General features: G+C 33.8%; 1 long non-coding RNA gene and 1 pseudogene across 1 annotated transcript in view; one reads left to right on the top strand and one right to left on the bottom strand.

Moving 5' to 3' along the window:
• Positions 1-20,872, top strand: part of LOC147907892 (uncharacterized) — a 240,102-nt gene that overhangs the window by 111,950 nt on the left and 107,280 nt on the right. The gene's annotated exons all lie outside the window — the stretch shown is intronic.
• Positions 1,956-9,017, bottom strand: LOC147907894 (uncharacterized; annotated as a pseudogene).

Raw genomic sequence — 20,872 nt, 5'->3', positions numbered from 1 at the left:
CCCATTCATCGTCTACGCTGACTTGGAGTGCGTCCTACGTAAAACGAAATCCGATAGGAAAGATGCGTCGTCGTACACATAGCAACAGGACGAAGTATTTAGTATAATATACTACGTGCGATGTTTGTACGATGACACGTTATCGTCATATCGGTTTTGTCGCCATGAAGATTGTATAGCGTGCTTCGAACTCCAAGACTTGGCACATCGTGTAAAAAATATTGTATCCGCCCGTAATGTGCCCATGGAAATGTTGTCGAAAAAACAATGAGAGGCATACCGTAACGCGACGCGCTGTCACATTTGCGAGAAACCGTTCGCGTTGGACGATACGCGAGTGAACCATCATTGCCATCTCATCAGTAGATACCGTAGTCCAGCGCATTCAAACTGTAACTTAAATTATAAAAATTCATTATATGTTCCGATCGTTTTTCATAATTTATTAGGCTACCACGTGCACTTTATAAATAAAGAAATTGTTGTCGCGTACGATGGATTTGTATGTGTACTGCCGATAACCAAAGAAAAATATATTTCGTTCACTAAACATGTTAAATATATCGCCGAGAGAGCAGACTCGCAAAAATGTATGAAATTATGGTTCATCAATTCTTAATTTAAATTTTTCAGTACAAGCCTCGATAAATTGACGTTGTTTCTAAACAGAGACAAATTAAAAATCATACGTTCCAAATTTTCAACACTATCGGATTAAGAATTTGAATTACTGACTTGTAAAGATGTCTTTTCGTACGAGTACGTTGACTGCATCGAAAAATTGCAGGTTACCACCGCGCGAATCATTTTACAGTTCGTTAATGGGCAATACAGTATCCGAGAGCGATTACTCACTCCGTGAACGTATGGCGGATTCTCCATATTAACGCGAGTACAGTGATCTGTACTTGAAAACCGATGTCTTGTTATTGGCCAATTTCGAAAATTTCCGCGAAAATTGTGTCGCGAGTTACGGTTTCGATACCGCGCATTATTACACCTTGCCTGGTTTCACGTGGGACGCGATGTTAAAATATACGCGCGTAAAGTTTGAGTTACTCACCGACATTGATATGATCATGTTCATTGAGTATACACGGTATATGCGGAGGCCTCAGGCTTCAATCAATGTTCAAGCATATACGCGCAGGCTAATAACAAGTACGCAACAAGTGCGTTCGTACGATCCGTCAGAACCGTCGTCATACTTGATGTACTACGACGTTAACAATTTATACGGGTAGACGACTATTGCCATACGCCGAATTTTGATGGGTCGAAGACGCTGCGAATTTTGACGTGAGCGTGATCGCTTTTGACTTACCCTCCGTTTACATTCTCGAAATCGATCTCGAGCGATCCCGCAGCATTTACATGATCAACACACTAATCTACCTTTTTGTTCGACGCGTATAAGTTGCCCGGCAATCGTGAGACTAAACTTCTAGCGACACTAGACTTCTAGCTACGATAAACAGCGTTATGTTATCCATTATCGCAACCTGTAGCAATGTATTCGTCACGGTCTTCGCGTAACAAAGATCCATCGAGTGCTACAATTCGCGTAATCTCTATGGTTTTGCGATTACGTTGAACTCAATACAAATTTCAGAACAACCGCAAAAAACGATTTCGAGACAAATTTATATAAATTAATGAACAACGTGGTATTCGGTAAAAGAATATGTAGAATATGAGCAACCATGTTGACATAAAATTATTAACAAAATGGGACGGACGGTACGGCGCGGAGGCAATAATCGCAAAACCGAATTTCCACAACCGTAGCGTCTTTGCGGAAAATTTGATCGCCTTCGAATTGCGCAAACTCGAGGTGAAGTTCAACAAGTCGATTTACGATTTAGATATTTGTATATCGACATATCGAAAATCTGCTTATACGAATTTCACCACGAATATATGTTATCACTGTTTCGCGACAAATGTAAAATTATGTACACCGACACAGACAGTCTTATATACTGCATCGAGTGCGAGGACGTTTAGACTATGAAACGCGATATCGACACGAATGATTATCCGATGGACAACGCATACGATATATCTCTCGCGTACAAAAAAGTACTCGGTCTGATAAGGGATGAAAATAACGGTGCGATAATGACCGAATTCGTTGATCTCAGAGCGAAAATGTACGCGGTGAGAGTGAATGGTAAGAAGGACACTAAAAAGGCGAAAGGCATAAAAAGTAACATGGTAGCGCGAATGATAATGTTCGACGATTACATTTACGCGCGGTGTTTCAACGAAGAAATCGAAATGTCTCGCCGTCAATCGTGTATATATTAGGTGTTGGAATTAATTCGTAGCGTTTTTTAATGAAAGAATGTTATTTATTTCACATGAGCATTAAAAAATACATTAATGAAAGTACTTCCCATCACTTGTAAAACGCTACGAATTAATTCCAACACCTAATATATATATATATTATATATATCGTGAAAACCTCGTGGAGTTTAAATCGTATATATATATATATACGATCTAAACTCCACGAGGATTTCACGATATCCGAATCGAAAATCGTTCTGAGTGCATACGACAAATGATATATCGTACCGGACTCGATGGAGACCGTAGGGACATTGTCGAATATCTTTGTAATATATATGTGTGTGTGTGTGTGTGTGTGTGTGTGTGTGTGCGTGCGCGTGCGTGTGTGTGTGTGTGTATCAACATTTATATTATTATTATGTTTTTACATTTTTTATATTTTCATACAGTGTACATATTATTATTATGTTTTATGTATTACTATTTTCTTAGGTATTATTTTAATTTGTACTTTGTGTATGTTTTTCTACATTTTTAAAAATATTTTTATACAGTTTGCATATTATTATTATGCACCATTATCATTATAATTTACACGTCGTGCATGTTTTTTACACTTATATAAGTATTACTATTATGTTTTATGTAGTATTTATTAGTGCCATTTATTAGTATCATTTATTATGTATTATTATTATTTCTCATTTGTATCGTACATTTATATACATATTTTATATCAGTATACTCAAAAACGAAGATGGAAGGGATAATAAAAATATACGTTTATATACTTATGTTGTTATATATTTGTTACATCTATACAAAATATATGAATCAAATGACATTGTTTTTGTGTGTCCATGAATTGTGCGATCCATCGAATCTCAGCTACTTGATGTATACCTTGTCTCCCTTCCTGCGCAGCACTTTCTTCACGAGATATTCATCCGGATGAGTAGCGCAATGCAACTCGTGCTCGTAGAACTCTCCAGCAACGGATTTTCTGATAAAGAAAATCTTTCCTCGAATAAATAGATTACGGGATTGGCTGATTAACAATCGTAAACACCTCAGTGGTCCAATTTGGCGTGTAACCATTCTCACAAATCGTCTTGTACTTGCTCACGCGTACCGAATCGCCTACTGTGAATTTTGTAGTACCCGCGATCTTTATCGCGCTGTACACTGTGTCCAAGTCTTTCGGCGGAAGTTATGTCGGTGGGTCGCATGCCGATGGTGCGATGCTTGCACGCATGCTTGTAATCTGACACGAGACGCGGCTGTTTGTTAACCCACTTGTAATTGCCATTGAGCGTAAATATCTTCCACATGTCGTTCTTGAGCGTGCGATTGAACCGATCACTGACGCTTTCAACGTCGAATATGTAGAATAATGATTAACGTTTTTTCAAGATTTTCAGCGTTGTAAAATGCTTTCCCCATATCCGTTTGTAAATTTTTCGGACCTCTTCCACTCGCTCGAATTATCTTAGCGATAGCACTAATCGTCTCGCTTCTACCCTTGCTCTTAAGTGGTACGGCCCACGCGTACTTACTCAATACATCGATGACGGTGAGTATGTAGTAGTGGCCTCTGTTGAAGCCCGAATACGCATTTCAACGATATTAGCCTGCCACAGATCGTCGTATTCCCGGATTATGATACCCCTTCGTAGAAAATTTCTTCTCGCAGGAGCGTGTAATTCCTCAAAGAGCCGACGTTCCTCGGAGCTAATGAGATGTGTTGAGCAATCGTAGACGATCCACCTGCTCGTTGGGATCGTCTCAGTGCATGTAATCGATCGCGTGGTTGTTGCGTGAGGTAATCCCTTTCCAGATTTCTCCTTTTGTTTCTTGGATGTGATCAACATCAACGGCGCGATTACATGTTTGTACTTATATGTACATGCTTGTACTCCCATGTTGCTCAATAATCGACTTTGCGAATGATACTTGTATTTGTGGGCGTTCGTCACCAACAGCATGCTCTTGTATTTGTGCATATCGTTTTCCGTGTAGAGGGTAATTCCCGTCGGGAATTCTCTTGAAAATCAATTCGTAAAGATCGGATGTACCGGCGTATCGTACGCCGTCGGTAATTATGTTGTCCGCGTCTTCCACGGCAAAATGTTTATTGCCAAACATTAGCCCATCCTTGTGTAGGTAAATGCCATACCGTTCTCTTTATTTTGCGTTTCCCTCAGGACAATCTCGATGTACTTTTGACCCAGCGGGCCCAAGTCGGCTCGTAACGCCTCTCGACCTTCCGACGTTTGCAGATGATTTTGAATCAGCTAGCCTTTGTCGCTAGCGAGTCTTCCGTCGTTTCGAAAACGTTCTCCAACGACTCTATCGTTGGTACGATTTTGACATGCGGAGTGAAGGTTATCGGTTGTTCACGATCGAGCGATCGATCATTGGATTTATGCAGAATCGTGCAAAGCTCGAACGTCTCGATCACTTCTTCTCCCTCCTCTTGCTCCTCTTCTTCTTTCCTCTCACATTTAGGACCAGACGCTGCATTCTTCGTCGCGCGACTCTCTCTTTTGTCATGCGCACGCCGGGGCTGTCGACAAAAAGTCGCAACGGCTTGATAAGAGGTTTAAAATGTCTGTCCAACGCAATGCCCTCCTCGATTTTGCCGATCTTCAGAGCGCGATGTTTCTTGCGGATCGACTCGCTCGTCTTCTCGATCTCCCTCGTGATTTTTTCACGCTCGCGCACATCTGCCATGTTCGTCTCTGGCTAAGTATCGACGACTGGTCATGTTACGGTCATGTATCGCGAACTCGTTAAATCCTTTTCTGTATCGTCCGTTTGTGAGCTCACTGTCTTTATCTATCATTATGAATTTATATTTTTTTGCCAACAGCGACACAAAGCGCAAAATTCGTACATACGACATGACGGTATTCACATGATCATTGTAAACGTGTTTCAAGATGGTACCGTCCTGTTTGAACAAGATTAGAAGGTTCAGGTTGTCGCGTATCAGATGTTTAGGTATCCTCACGTACATCTGACAGAGATAGAAGCAGTCGACGTTCGCGTGGCTACACTTTGAAAAGTATTTTCTCACCGCATCCTCCTTATTGCATGCCACGTCATCAAAGATAAAAATAGATATTTGGACGTGCCTCGCTCAGTGGACTGACGTTGGAGAATGTAAAATAGCCGATTTCGTTGATAGATGTAAACAAATTTTTGAGATACTTTGGCTGTTGTAAAGATTTCAAGTAGAAGTACACGTTCTCGAAACGTACGCCATTCGGCTCTCGAGTAAGTTTATGAGAACATTGGTTTTATCGCAATTCGACGGGCCGCAAATGATCGCGCGTATAGTACTACTTACATATACTCGGCAGCATTTCGCCGTGTCATTTAATTACCTCATTACTCGCGACACCGACCAATAAAAGTGCGCCATTTTTTCACGTCGACGAGCCTTTTTTCACGTCATCTAGGCCACGCTCCCGGGATCGGAGGTGGAGGGGATTTGTGAAGGCCCATAACTGCTTATATACTACTAATCAAAATATTTACGCTCAATTGCCTATATACTACTAATCAAAATATTACGTAAAATATAATCGCATTATTAGCAACGATTATTAGCATCTCAGATTGATTATGTGTTTAAAAGTCCGAACATTTCGGCGCACAATCACATCTGAGATAAATTAAATCCATAAAACCAAGAATTACAATATCGGAATATCTAACTTTGATCGCTTTGGCGCTCTCTAACATATTTATGCTGTACATTAACTCAGCTAAATTTTATTTCTAAATATCGCTGATTACATTTTTTCACTATATATGTCAGTTGTTGCGAAGAATATTTCCAAAGCCTTAGTGGTCGAATTGACCAATAAGGAAAAGTTCACAATTGTCCGGAACCGATTTGATTCTCCATGAGATATGTTGTTAAACACGAAAATCTAAGAGACACGTATTTTTTTATAAGTACTCATGTTTAAAGGGTGAAACGTCCCTTAAAAAAGACGATATTTCTTTCAAGGCAAATATCGTTGGAAGTATAAAAGATACAAAAAAAGTTTTTAAACAAAAGTACGTTTAATAAATACTTTAAAAATATAGATAAAAAAAATTTTGTTTGTTTTTTTTAACAAAATGCTTCCATCCATAATTTTCAAAAATTTTCAAATTTCTTTTCTACCAAATTAAAGATTATTTTTTTACGAATTCAACCATATGCAATAAAGTTATATTACACAATATCATTTTCGAGAATTAATTATTAACCCTTCCGTATATACGTAATCCATGCTCATATGCATAAGTAATTGTCGTTGGAACAGTAAAATGTATGTCCAGTCCATCCGTGAAGAAGAATGTGAATCCGTGTCCAAGAAGAATCAATGTTTGGAAAATAAGTTTCTTCTAATCACATTTTAAAATAATCTGTAAGAAATGTAAATATTAAATTAATAATTATTTTACGACTTTTAGGAGATTTTTAAATAAAATATAAAATATATTGGGAGTACAAATTAGTTCGGTTAATTTTCCAAAAGTTAGCTCTAGCTGTTGTAAATGGTTCATAGTGACAACTGATTTTAGCATTTTCAGAGAGGTTAGACATCTGCTAATAATATTCAGTTTATATCACTTTGAGTTTCATACAAAAACATTGATTTTTACTATGTTTGAAATGTCGAATTTTGTGTTAACCAAGCAGCATTTGCGAGAGATTCTAATTTTTTGCTTTAATTGGAAGAAAAGTGTAGTTGAAGCCCATCGAATTGTCGAAGTTTATGATGACTCTGCTCCAACTGATGAATCATGTAGGGAATAGTTTCGACGTTTCAAGGATGGAGATTTCAGCGTTGAAGACAAGCCTCTCTCTGGACAGCCAAAAAAATTCGAAGACAAAGAATTAGAGGCATTACTCGAAGAAGATCAGAGTCAAACGCAAGAGGAGCTTGCAGAATCATTGGGAGTAACTCAACAAGCCGTTTCTGCACGATTGAGAGCCATGGGAATAATTCAAAAACAAAATTGGATGCCTTATGAACTGAAACCGAGAAACGTTGAAAGGCGATTTTTCACTTGCGAACATCTGATTCAAAGACAACAAAGAAAAGGTTTTTTTGCATCGAATTGTGACTGGAGATGAGAAGTTGATATTCTACGACAACTCCAAGAAGAAAAAATACTACGCTAAGCCCGGTCAATCGTTGCCTTCGACCTCAACATCAACACCAAAGCCGAACATTCATGGTTCGAAGATCATGCTCTGTATCTGGTAAGACCAAAAGGGTGTTGTTTACTATGAGCTGCTGAAACCTGGCGATTCCATTACGGGCGATCGGTATCGGCTATAATTGATTCGTTTGAGCCGTGCATTGCGAGAAAAACGGCCGGAATGCGAGCAAAGACATGATAAAGTTATTTTTCTTCATGACAATGCTCGGCCTCATGTCGCAAAAGTCGTAAAAAAATATTTGGAATCGTTCAAATGGGATGTTTTACCGCACCCGCTGTATTCTCCGGACATTGCTCTTTCTGATTGTTCCGAAGGATTCAGCACGATTTGGCAAGTCATCGGTTCACTTCTTTCGCAGAAATCGAAAATTGGCTCCAAAATTGGATCGCCTCCAAAGACGAGTCATTTTTTTTGAGATGGAATTCAAAAATTGCCTGAGAGATGGGGAAAAGTAGCCAGCGGTGGACAATACTTTAATTAATCTGTTCATTCATTTTGTTTTGAAATAAATGCATTTTTGAACACAAAAGATTAACCGAACTAATTTGCATTTATTATTACTCCTAATATCATAAAAATGACACAGAGATTATAATTTCATTATATTATATTTCATTATATTATGTTTGTGCAAATTTATATTTATAATACTTTTTAATAGTAAAACAGTATCTGAAAATCTGTTGTGAAAGGAAATTTATTTAATTATCTGAAGTTATTTTACCAGATTTAGAAGCTTTTACAGTAACATTTATTAGTGTAAATAAGGTTTCTTGTACTCTAGTCCAAATATACTATTAGTTTCTTTTAATACTCTAAATAAAGGTGACAGCAAATTTCAATTGGTTGTATAGTGTATGAGTGTGTTGTTGATGATATAGATTGCTCAACACACTCTACTTTCTTTATTCCTTGATTAGATAATGATCTTCCAGAATGAATTTCCAATTGGAAACTACTATGATCAAAATTAAAAACATTTTTAGATCCAAATTGTTCGATAAGTGATTTCATTGTACTCAGAAAATTATCAGCTGTATTTTGCAAATTAACAGAATCTTCTATTATTCTTCTAGTTACAAATTTCGTAATTTTGTTCGAAACAATTCGGTGGGACTTTTTGAATCTGAATACCCAACTATGAGATGCTTTAAGGATTTAAATTTCCTATTTCTTCTTGAGCTTGTAAAACCTATCTTTGTAAATCGATATCATGAACTATGAATCCTGATTCATCAGCTGTAGTAAATTTATCATGTGTAAATTTGGAGATGTAAGACAATTTTTCTGTACAATTTCCACCTAAATGTAATTATTCTTCTTATCTCGTCTTAATTGACATTCAGATGAAACACTTCTAAATTTATTTTGCACTGATTTTAGTGGACGATTCCTTTTATTGTCCTTTTATTTTTTTCATATATAATATTCTAATTCCGCTAATACTCAACAGCTCGTCTTTTATAAGAATTGTCAAAGTCTGCGTCATCATTTGAACATTGAAGATGAGAATTTAAATTATCTTTACTTCATACTTCAATTATTTCAGAATTATGTAGTTCATAAGGTTCTTGATAATCGAGATAGATTACTTCCAACCCATTATAGTGAAAAAAGCTGTTCAACAATAATTTTTGTATGTGTTCTTTTAATTCTATTTCTGCTCCAGCGACTGGGGTTTTTGTTAGATATACTGAACTTATAGATGCTAATAAAAGTCTAATTACATTAAGTGGATTGATAATCATGTCTAAAAATGTTAAACTTTGCTGTATCGTAATATAAAAACAATTTAACAAATTGTATAGATATGATTATGTAAGAATGACTGCACTGACTGAATGTAAGACTGCTACGTAAATATTCTTATACCGTCCATTTATTATAATTATTAGGTGTTGGAATTAATTCGTAGCGTTTTTTAATGAAAGAATGTTATTTATTTCACATGAGCATTAAAAAATATATTAATGAAAGTACTTCCCATCACTTGTAAAACGCTACGAATTAATTCCAACACCTAATATATGAATGTATATATGAACTTATATTACCGTAGTTATTTCTATCACCTATTCCAAGAAACTTATCTTTTTTTAAAAAATATATCACAACTCTGATACGTGATACGTGATTTAGAAGATTATTTCTTATATCTCATTATAGACGATTCAGACGCAAGATTTTCTAACAATTTAAATATAATTTATATATATTATATATTAAATATAGTTACTAAATATATATTTTCTAATAATTCAATGTTAATTAATTTTTGAATGCAATAATTTTTAAAAAATTTATTTTATAAAGATTCAATCTTATACAATAATTTTATTATAAAAGAATGAATTTGGAATAAAATTATTTTTAATTTTTATTCATAGAAGAAAAAATTAGAAAATTAATAAATTCTAAGCAGAATCGTAAGACACATAATTTCTTCTCGTAAAACTCGTAAGAACTTATAACCAGTATTCTCTAATTTTATGCGTACATATCGTAAGTCTTATGGCTATGATTTCTTGTAAATCTTGTGGCTAATAAAAAGCTATCTATAAAAATATCGTATAAAAGTATAAACACTTCAAAATTCTTATAAATCTTACGAGAATATATTACAAATCTTACAATTTTGTTTAGAATTTAGGCGTAAATGTCAAAGAAATAACAGGGTTAATATGTATATACATCTTAAAAATATTATGTATTTAGAAAATCTAAATACGTGTACATACATATACAAGTATATATTGTACATAAAATTTAAATATATATATATAATAAAGCATATAGGAAACTATACAAATTTTAAGGCATCTTTTCAAGTTTTCATATATTTTACTGTTCCGACGACAGTTACTTACGCATATGAGCATCGATTACGTATATATGGAAGCGTTAATAATTAATTGTCGAAAATAATATGTTGTAATATAACTTTATTACACATGGTTGAATTATAAAAAATAATCTTTATAATAATTTGATAAAAAAAATTTGAAAGTTTAAGAAAATTATGGGTGATGGAGATATTTTGTTAAATAAAAAAACAAACAAAATTTTTTTTATCTATAACTTTAAAGTACTCTTTAAACCGTACAATTTTTGTTTAAAAAATTTTTTTTTATCTTTTATATTTCCGACGATATTCGTCTTGGAAGAAAAATACCGCTTCTTTTTAAAGGGATGTTTCATCTCTTAAACATGAGTATTAGCATATGTATAAAAAAATGTGTGTCTCTTAGATTTTCGTGTTTAACAACATATCTCATAGAGAATCAAATCGGTTCCGGACAGTTGTGAACTAGACTGCAAGAACATATGTCAGACATAAGGAGAAAAACGGAATCTCCCTAAGTCATTAGAAATTACAGAATTAGTTGCAATTTTGATTGCAATAACGTACGAATTTTAAATGGTAAACTATCTTACAATAAACGATTAATTTCTGAATAATGGTTCATATCAAGAATCAAGAACAGAACTTAAACGAGCAGAATGATACGAAAGCATGTCCTGATTCCTATCTTCTCATTATAAAATTTCTTCCTCCCTTTTAGATCTTTTTTTCTCCCTTCTCTCTCTCTCTCTCTCTTAATCTACCCTCTCCATTTTTTAGTTCCTACTTCACTTATCATTTACCATATATACTAGTTGACAATAACGAGTGATTTCCATCAAATTTACTTCAATCATTATACTTTTATATTATGTTATAATTTTACACTTCGGACCAAATTTTTACTTTTCGATACTACAAATATTATTAGTGGGCTGTACATATTGCAATTATTAAGATACTCATTTTTACACTTATATACGTACGAATCACTATAATGTTTTTATTTGTACTTTTCAAAAATTTTTTTATAACTTACTTTCATATAGTTACATATTTATAGAATTCATTTTCATCTTTTTACTATATATATTTTAAATTATTTGACTTTTTATACAGTTTAAATTTTATACAATCCACCTTTATATATAGTTATATATTTATAGAGCCTAATATTTCTTTTTACTATATTGGAAGAAATTAGACTAATTGTGAACTAACTTAATGGCATTTCACACTCATATTTGTACTCAGCGATTTTTGGAATGGATTTCTGGCCTAAATAATCTAATATCTACTCTTTAGTCATCTATTCCTGCATCGAATTTTTAAATAAATAATCTTGTTATTTTGCATTTGTACTACAATTGTTTTATATAAAATACTATGTACGTTTAACATTGATAATGATCCGATCGGAGTCTGTTATTTTAATAGTATATTTATTTAAATAGTATATCTTTGCATCAATACGTATATCAATAAATTTATTACTTTGGTTTGTAGCCCTTCTTAACATACTCTTATTTAAAAGTATTATATTTTTATTTTCAAAATGCAAGAAGAAAATATAATCTGTCAAACAAAAGTTCATTAATAAAACAAGTTAAAAATCCGAATAACACAATTAAAACTCTAAAAGTATACATAAGTTTGATATTTGCAAAACGAAATCGAAATCTTCAAAAAAAAAAAAACTTTGAATAAAACTTTCCAAAAAAATACTGTGAGAATTTTAAGTTTTTTAAATACTAAACGTTTTTTTAAAGAAACACTTTTTATAATAATTTTGTAATTGCCATTTCATTCTATTATAATATTTTATTATGTATATAATATAAAATATATACATTTTATCATATATAATTTTGTTTAATATATTTTTCAACACTGCAGTTCTACATATTTATGTTCTGAAGCCCATGTTAACATTTAATGCAAATTCCAACAATGTTTAATATAAATTGCATTGGGTATTACAACATTCAGTATGTCTTTTGTTAACAAGAATATCAGGTGCTACAGTAGAAAGGGTCGACAGGAAACATTATCCTTGCCAGATGCGAAGCCATGAAGCACTCTCGAGGGTATCCCTTAATAACGGCGTGAAATTTATCTCTCTGCTGTGCCTGCAACGATAACGAAAGTGTAACGGACGAGAATGATAATCGCGTAGAGGCACGCAAATTTAGTTTCATAGTTGGAGAAGAATTTTGAAACGCTTCGAACGCCGCAATTAATGCGATTTCATGATAAATGTTAAAATGCATGCACGATAACACGATATGAGTATATAATAGAGAAATAATAGATTACCTCCTAATTGAGAAACTTATTGTTAGTAGCTTAGAAAATCGTTAAGTGATTACAACATTCGTAAAAGTAAGCTTTAACATGATAATGACTCCGGTCGGAGTCAAAACGTCTGTCATTTTAATAGTATATATTTGTATCTTTGCATCAATATGTATATATAAATTTGTTATTTTGGCTTGTAGCCTTTCTTAACATACTTTTATTTAAAAGTTTTATGTTTTTATTTTCAAAATTGTAAGAAGAAAATATAATCTCTCAAACAAAAATTCATTAATAAAACAAGTTCATTAATAAAAAAAATCCGAATAACACACAATTAAAACTCTAAAAGTAATATATATAAGTTTACATTTGCAAAACGGAAACGAAATCTTCAAAAAAAAAGCTTTGAATAAAATTTTCTGAAAAAATACTATAAGAATTTTATGTTTTCAAATAGTAAATGTTTTTTTAAAGAAACACTTTTTATAATAATTTTGTAATTGCTATTTTCATTCTATTATAATATTTTATTATGTATATATTATAAAATATATATTTTATCATATATAATTTTATTTAATATATATTTTTCAACATTGCAGTTCTACATATTTATGTTCTGAAGTCCATGTTAACGTTTAATGCAAATTCCAAGAATGTTTAATACAAATTGCATTGGATATTATAACATTCACTATCATTTTAGATATATTGGAATGTTATGCTTGTCGTGTATGGCTTCATATATTAATTTTTATATGTATTAAATGTTAAATAGAAATTAAATTCAGATATAAGAAAAAAAATTAATTATTAACATACACAACTTTTTTATTATTCATATGTAGAATTAATTTATGGTTTCAAATATAATTTATTAATTACAACATTACGTGTCGCATATTTTACAATTTTGAAAACGCATGTATGGTACATCAACGGGATTTGAACCTATAACTTCTGCAATAGAATTCTATAACTTGTTATGCAATCGTTATGTGCTCATAATGACAGTTGTGCAGACATTTTAATAAAAAAAGTTGCGTAATTGTCATTACGATTTTATAATGATTGTATAACGAGTTACAGAATACAAAGGCTAGAGTAGTAATTATAGTAATATAACCTAATACGCTAACGCTAAGCTATAATTGCTTACTAAAAAGAATATTTATATGGTTATACTGTATCTTTTCCGATCTTACTAGCATAATTATGTAACATTGGAAATTTACAGATCATATTAACTTGTATATATTTTTGGAATTGAACGTGGAATTTCACATATAAAATATAAAATATAAAGGAGAGCAGACTTAGCCACTTTGCCTCGCCAATCTTTTTCTTGCGCGTTGATTATATAGATTCTGATTTGCTACAATAATCACACAGTAAATGTAAAATTCCATTTTTTTCTGTAACTTCACATGAAACTATTTGTTTTTATTATTTATACGTTGTAAATGTACTTTAAATTAAAAACTAGAAGTTATTTTTATGTAAAGGTAGTACTTTCATATATATTAGGTGTACAACTTTGTTTCCGCCATTTTTTTCCGAAATTCGAGATTTTATTGTAAAAAACTGGTTATAAAGTATTGTCCATCGCTGGCCATTACTTTCTCCCATCTTTCGGGCAGGGTACGAATCCCGCGTCGAAAAAACTGGTCATCTTTTGAGGCGATCCAATTTTTTACTTCTTCATAAGACCGGAAGTGCTGGTCAGCTAGGCCCTGTGCCATCGATCGAAACAAGTGATAGTCAGAGGGAGCAACGTCTGGAGAATACGGCGGGTGGGGTAAGACTTCCCATTTCAAGGTTTCCAAGTATGTCTTGACCACTTTCGCAACATGGGGTCGAGCATTGTCATGCTGCAAAATCACTTTATCGTGTCTCTCGTTGTATTGCGGCCATTTGTCTTTCAATGCTCGGCTCAAACGCATCAATTGCGTTCGATACTGATCGCCTGTGATTGTTTCAGTCGATTTTAACAGCTCATAATACACTACGCCGAGCTGGTTCCAAATACAGAGCATGACCTTGGAGCCGTGAATATTCGGTTTGGCCGTCGATGTGGAAGCATGGCCGGGAACTCCCCATGATTTTCTGCGCTTGGAGTTGTCGTAATGAACCCATTTTTCATCCCCAGTCACAATGCGATGCAGAAATCCCTTCCGTCTTTGCCTTTCAAGCAGCTGTTTACAAGCAAACAACGCCGTTCAACATCTCTCGGCTTCAACTCGTACGGCACCCAATTTCCTTGGTTTTGAATCATTCCCATGACTTTGAGGCGTTTTGAAATGACTTGTTGAGTCACTCCCAATGATCGTGCCAATTCTTCTTGATTTTGACACGAATCTTGATCAAGTAATGCCTCCAATTCTACATCTTCGAAAACACCTTCTCTCTATGTCGGTCTTCGACGTCAAAATCACCGTTCTTGAAGCGTTGAAACCACTCACGACATGTTCTTTCTAATAGTGGCCTCACCATAAGTATTTGAGAGCCTCAGCATTCGATGAGCCTCAACGGCAGATTTCTTCATACTGAAGCAGAAAATTTTCGCAAATGACGAGAATTTATGCTTGTAAATTGACATTTTCAATCGAGAATAACTTTATGATGCAGACACAAATCGATTAATGTTTCTATGGGATTATGTTGACAGATGCCCAAGTTTATTGTATGATGTCTATGATTTATTTATTTCGACCACTTACCACTAAAGCCATCTATAGGAAAACGGCGGAAGCAAAGTTGTATACCTAATATTTTACCATTAATATGTATTTTTACTTTAAAAAATCTAGAAAAGAAAATTTCGAACCATATTTAGGTAATTTTCCAATCATAAACATGTAATTATTATATAAAATTACACGTATTTTTTCACTTTAGATTATTGTATTTAGATTGTATAGTCGACATCATATTGCAAAATAATTAATTATATACGCGTGAAATATCGTAAAAAATTAAATCATAAATGTGCAAGTCATTTTCTTTCGTAAAGTAGTTTCTAAAGCATAAATGTTTGAATAATCATAAATGTTAAAAATTATTTATGATAGTGTGCATACAGCGGTAATGTTTTGTTTAGTGTCTAATATCATTGAATATACATTATATGGACAAATGATTTTGTAACCAACCCTTATGATTAATCAAACTTTAAACGTTTATTGAAAAACTACTTTACGGAAAAAAGATTTGCACTTTAATTATTTAATTTTTTACGAAGTTTCATGCTTAAATAATATTATCCTCAAATTTCGGGACAGCTTATATAAAATGACGTGACATATCAAAATTTTATACGATTTATTCCAATTCAATTAGTATTAGAAGTATTGCAGATCGGATATCAGTCTCCGAGACAAACCTTCCGCGTAGAATAAAAGGCACCGATTTTACTCCGACGGAGCAGGAGGAACGCGGACACTACGGAGCAAATACTCTCCTTTGACGTATAAGCAATAATTTAATACACTTAGAGAAAATGTCTGTTTATTAACCCTAGGTGCACACACTGGGGTCCTAGCGAAATTTTCTTAAGGTTGGCATTTCTGAAATTGGAAGGGGGGAAGGTTGACGTAAAACGTACAAAATGTTTGGGACTTCCTTAGCATGTAGATGTGACAGTGCGCGTCATTCACCGCTGAACTATCGAATAGTGAATGTTTAAAGTGAGCTTGGGGTCCCCGAAATCCCAATGTGTCAAATTTGTAAGGTCAAATTTGTGGGGTCCCCGAAATCCCAGTGTGTCACTTTTTCAAGGTGAGTACAATTTCAAATTTGCATTGTTTTATGTTCATAATGTAAGGTATTCATTAAAAATAATATTAGTAATTATACAGTTTAGCTCCACCTTAAATAATAAAATTAGGCTTGTCGGCGCGTTTTTACATGAAATGACTTCTATGATTGTACTGTTGCAAAATCGAAATCCACGTGCAATAGTTCACCAGAGTAAATCAATAACGTTTTTTATAATTAAAATAAAGAAAATATGGAGACGTATGCAAAAACATGAAGCGGCACGAAGATTCAAAAGATGCTCCGATCTCGTCCCAAAGCGGAAGAGCTTGATAGTTCTAGCAGCTCCGAAAAAGAATGTTTATATACAGCTTCGAAAAGACTCCACTCAGAAAAAGCGGATAACGTAACGGATTTGGAAAACAATTCAAATAACAATGATTTCGAATTCGATGAGCCAATACCTTCTAAGAGACGCAAAACGAACACATGCTTGCCAAAAGCGATCTACGGTAAGAATCGACAAATGAACAACAATAGCACCCGAAAGTAGGGGACGACATTCAATGGAACTAGTAACTTATTTACCTGGAGGGAAAGGCGTTGCTACCACGGTCGCTAACCCTGTAGAATCGTGATCGTTACTGATGACTGACGAAATACAAGATATAATTGTAACGCATACGAATGCAGAAATAGCATTGAAACGCAGAAATATTCAAGAACAATCGTACACGCATAATGTAAATTTATGTGAATTGAAAGCGTTTATCGAGCTTTTGTATTTTGCTGGTGTGCACGATGTTGGTTATAACAACACAAATAGATTGTGGAGTGGGCGTTCCTCGTCAATTTATCAAGCAACAATATCGCGTAATAGATTTGTGTTTTTACTAACGACGATTAGATTTGATGATAAAATAACTTGTGTTGAACGTCGACAAATTGGCACCGATTCGCGAAAATTGGCAAATGTTTTTGGTAAATTGTAAACAACATTATACCCCAAATTATAAACAATATTATATCCATTTCAGAATTGTACGCTCGACGAGCAGTTGCTCAGTTTTCGAGGACGTTGTCGCTTTCATATTTACATTATTTTGTATTTACATTATTTATATTATTTCGTATTTACATACGCTCTAAACCCGATAAATATGGAATTAAAATAGTCATGATGAACGTGTTACATACCAATAAAATCCCCTTATTCTTTATAGAATAATATATTCGTCATAGGTATACAATTTATACTTTACTTTTATCTTATCGCTAGATTTTCCTATTTTATCTTTATTTCGAAACCAGAAATTCCGTTTCTCTTTTATATTCAGTTTCTTTATTTGAACATTCAAACTCTAACAGATAGATCACGTTATGTACTTTTATACGTCATAAAAATTATCTATAGATTATTCTAGAAAGAATGTCTAAGAATATCACACGATCTTTCTCAAAAAAGCCCTCCTATAAAATAACAAATATAAAAGCGTATTATACATTAACATTAATAATAACGTATATTATATTAGCGTTTAACGATTAAGTAATTAAGTTCAATAATTAGCAGTAAAATAGAAATCTTCCTGAATGCGAGAACGAATATCTTTTTCTTTCTTTTCCCTTTTTCTTTTTCTAATAAAGTTAAATTAATTTTAAACATATGAATGTAGTGAATTCGCCTCGCATAAAGGATATTAAGGAAAACCGAATTTTTATAACAAATTGTTAAAATTCAACTATTACTTATTAAGAATAAACTTGTAGAGTGGGGAGTAGGGCTTACGCGGAGCCTTGCTGCCTTATCTCAAAGAAAGCGCGAGTATAGGTTCTACCAAATTTTGGGAAGTGTCGATTGGTTCTGAAAGGACACTCCCACACTCATTTTCAGTATATAAAAGGAGCTGTCGAAGACACACACTCACACTCACACTCACATTTACACTTACACTCAGACACACTCTTGTACTTACTCTCAAACTCAAACTTACTCTTAAACTCACTCTCAGACTCAGACTCTTAGACTCAGACTCACTCTTGTACTCAGACTTAGACTTAGACTCACTCTCAGACTCGCACTGCTTCGGTCAATCAGCCAGTTAGTCAGTTACAGTCAAGAGAACTATCCTCGCGCTTCATCAGAACCTCATTTTCGCATTTATCTTTTTTTAATAAACGATAATATTAAATCGAATCTATCGACGGAACGTCTAAATCTCTAATCCCTTAATCTACATACAAGTACATATATATATATATATGAATATCTGAGGGATTGTTGCGACTGTCGCTGCCAATAACGTGGCCCCCGTTTGTCGGCACTTCCTCGGAGAATTCATAATTTCCTCGTATCCAGAGTATCCTCGTATCCTTAACTACACAACTTAATCTCCGGTCCCCGAGTAAATTGTTTAAATACATTGACTCAAAAACGGAGAAAAATCTCAATAACAACATTGAGACGTAACAATCTTTCTTCGAATAATTTTCGGTCACCGAATGATTAATTGATAATAATTAAAATGGACCATCGGTAGTAAAACGGATACTTAACTAATAGAGATACAGTAATAAATTTTTTGAGTAATCATTGAAATACTTCGTTTTCTTCAAGTTAATGAATAGCTGTAAATGTATCGAAGTGATGCGTTTTATAAGAAACAAAGTATTTTAATGGTTACTCGATCTGCGTGCATCAATGGAAACGAGTGATTTCTAAATTTGTTAGAGGAATGGAAGTTTAACTGACAAAAGTTTAGAATTGTACGTGATCCATCAATGATCGATAGAAGTTTTTCTTGTTTCTCAAGCTGCAACATGTCGAAGTCATCAAACTTTTTCAAGGTAATTTTGTGTGTGTGTGTGTGTGTGTGTGTGTGTGTGTGTGTGTATGTGAGAGAGAGAGAGAGAGAAAGAGAGAGAGAATGCGATCGCATATGCATGCGTGTGTAGCGATCGTCTAATCGTAACGAGGGTCCCCTGTACGGTCTGCGTCGGACAGTGAGAAACGCCGCTCCTGGCTACCTTCTCTACGCGCCCTGTCATTCGCTAATTATTTCTTATTATAATTTAAAAACTACGCTTTTGACAAAATTTTGGCAAAGGAAAAATTATCTTAGAATTAAGTCAGGAATATGACATTTCAAAGATAATATATTCATTTTGAATCACTCTGTATGAACAAAAAAGGTATGATTTAAAAAAAAAGTATTAAATTGAGATTTTTTTCGCATTTCTCCATTTTTGTTTTTCTTTGAATCTATACATTTCGAAGTTCCTTAATTCTATCGACTTTTACATATTATGGGCTTGTTCCTTGATCAATTCTCCATTGATTGAAAAAAAAATTGATTGAAATATATTCATTTTTACGGAAGTTATGGTAATAAATATGATTGGGGTTCCAGAAATCCTAGGATGTATCTAGGTGATAAAAAACAATTGTGTATATCTAGGGTTAATAATAACTGAGACTGAATACGATGTACAGTATTTAATGAGTATGAAAGCCACGAGGTTATGGCGGCGGAATGTGCGCACAACACGCGAAGACCGTAAGTCGGAATTCCGGAGGGACCTTTTGTTGAGTCTGCGGCCGTACAGTCGTTATCCTACCACCGGTGGTTTTACCGCGAAACGGCACAATGTGCCAATGAACAAAAAGGAGATTTTAGCAGGCTAGTTCAACAAGAACTCGATGCAGAAAAGTCAATGATCTTCTGTAACGGATAATTATTGCTGTCTAAATCACGCCCGATGTATGCGAAATTAGGAGTACGCGCCATCTGTCTATTAGGCTTGTAGGATTGTCAACGCTCTGATTTTGTCGAGACACACTGACGCGTAAATAATTAAATCTAAGTCTTAACAAGGAGACATATAAATTTCGATTTTTTCGATATCACAAACTTTTTGAATTTTTACAAAACGAAATAAAAAGTTTTAAATAATTCGTTAAATTTCTACGTTTTCTCATTAAAAAATATTTTCGAAAATTATTTTCGAAATATTATTTTCGTTTAACTGCTGATTAAACAGAAGATTCGATCTCTTTTTTTTTTATTAAATAAAGACCTAACACATAACTCCTAATAACTTCCTTCCTGGAAAGCTCTTCCTGCGACTCGCTGATTTATTAATTCCTTGCTGAGCTTATCATTATTATCTACCTGACGATTGCATCGTGAAGTGATAAAGTTTCAATCAGCGCCACTGCGACTATACTATGTTTGTGTTTTTGTTCCGGAGATCTACGCCGCTATCGGAAGTGTTAATGATGATTAAACGGCGTTTAAGTTTCAAGATAATTAACACAACTGTGGTATTAATTAATTAGAAAAATGCAGAACATTTCTCGACTCAAACAATTATTGTAAGAGGAATCATTATTTTGTTAATGCCGTGAGAATTTCGTATGGCATGATCAGAAAGATTTACTTTTCAGC

Source organism: Acromyrmex echinatior, chromosome 12 (genome assembly GCF_024713525.1).
Source record: "Acromyrmex echinatior isolate Ae372 chromosome 12, ASM2471352v2, whole genome shotgun sequence".
In the NCBI taxonomy this organism is placed as follows: domain Eukaryota; kingdom Metazoa; phylum Arthropoda; class Insecta; order Hymenoptera; family Formicidae; genus Acromyrmex; species Acromyrmex echinatior.
The sequence above is the reverse complement of the archived record's forward strand: the minus strand, read 5'-3'. Positions and strand labels throughout refer to the sequence as shown.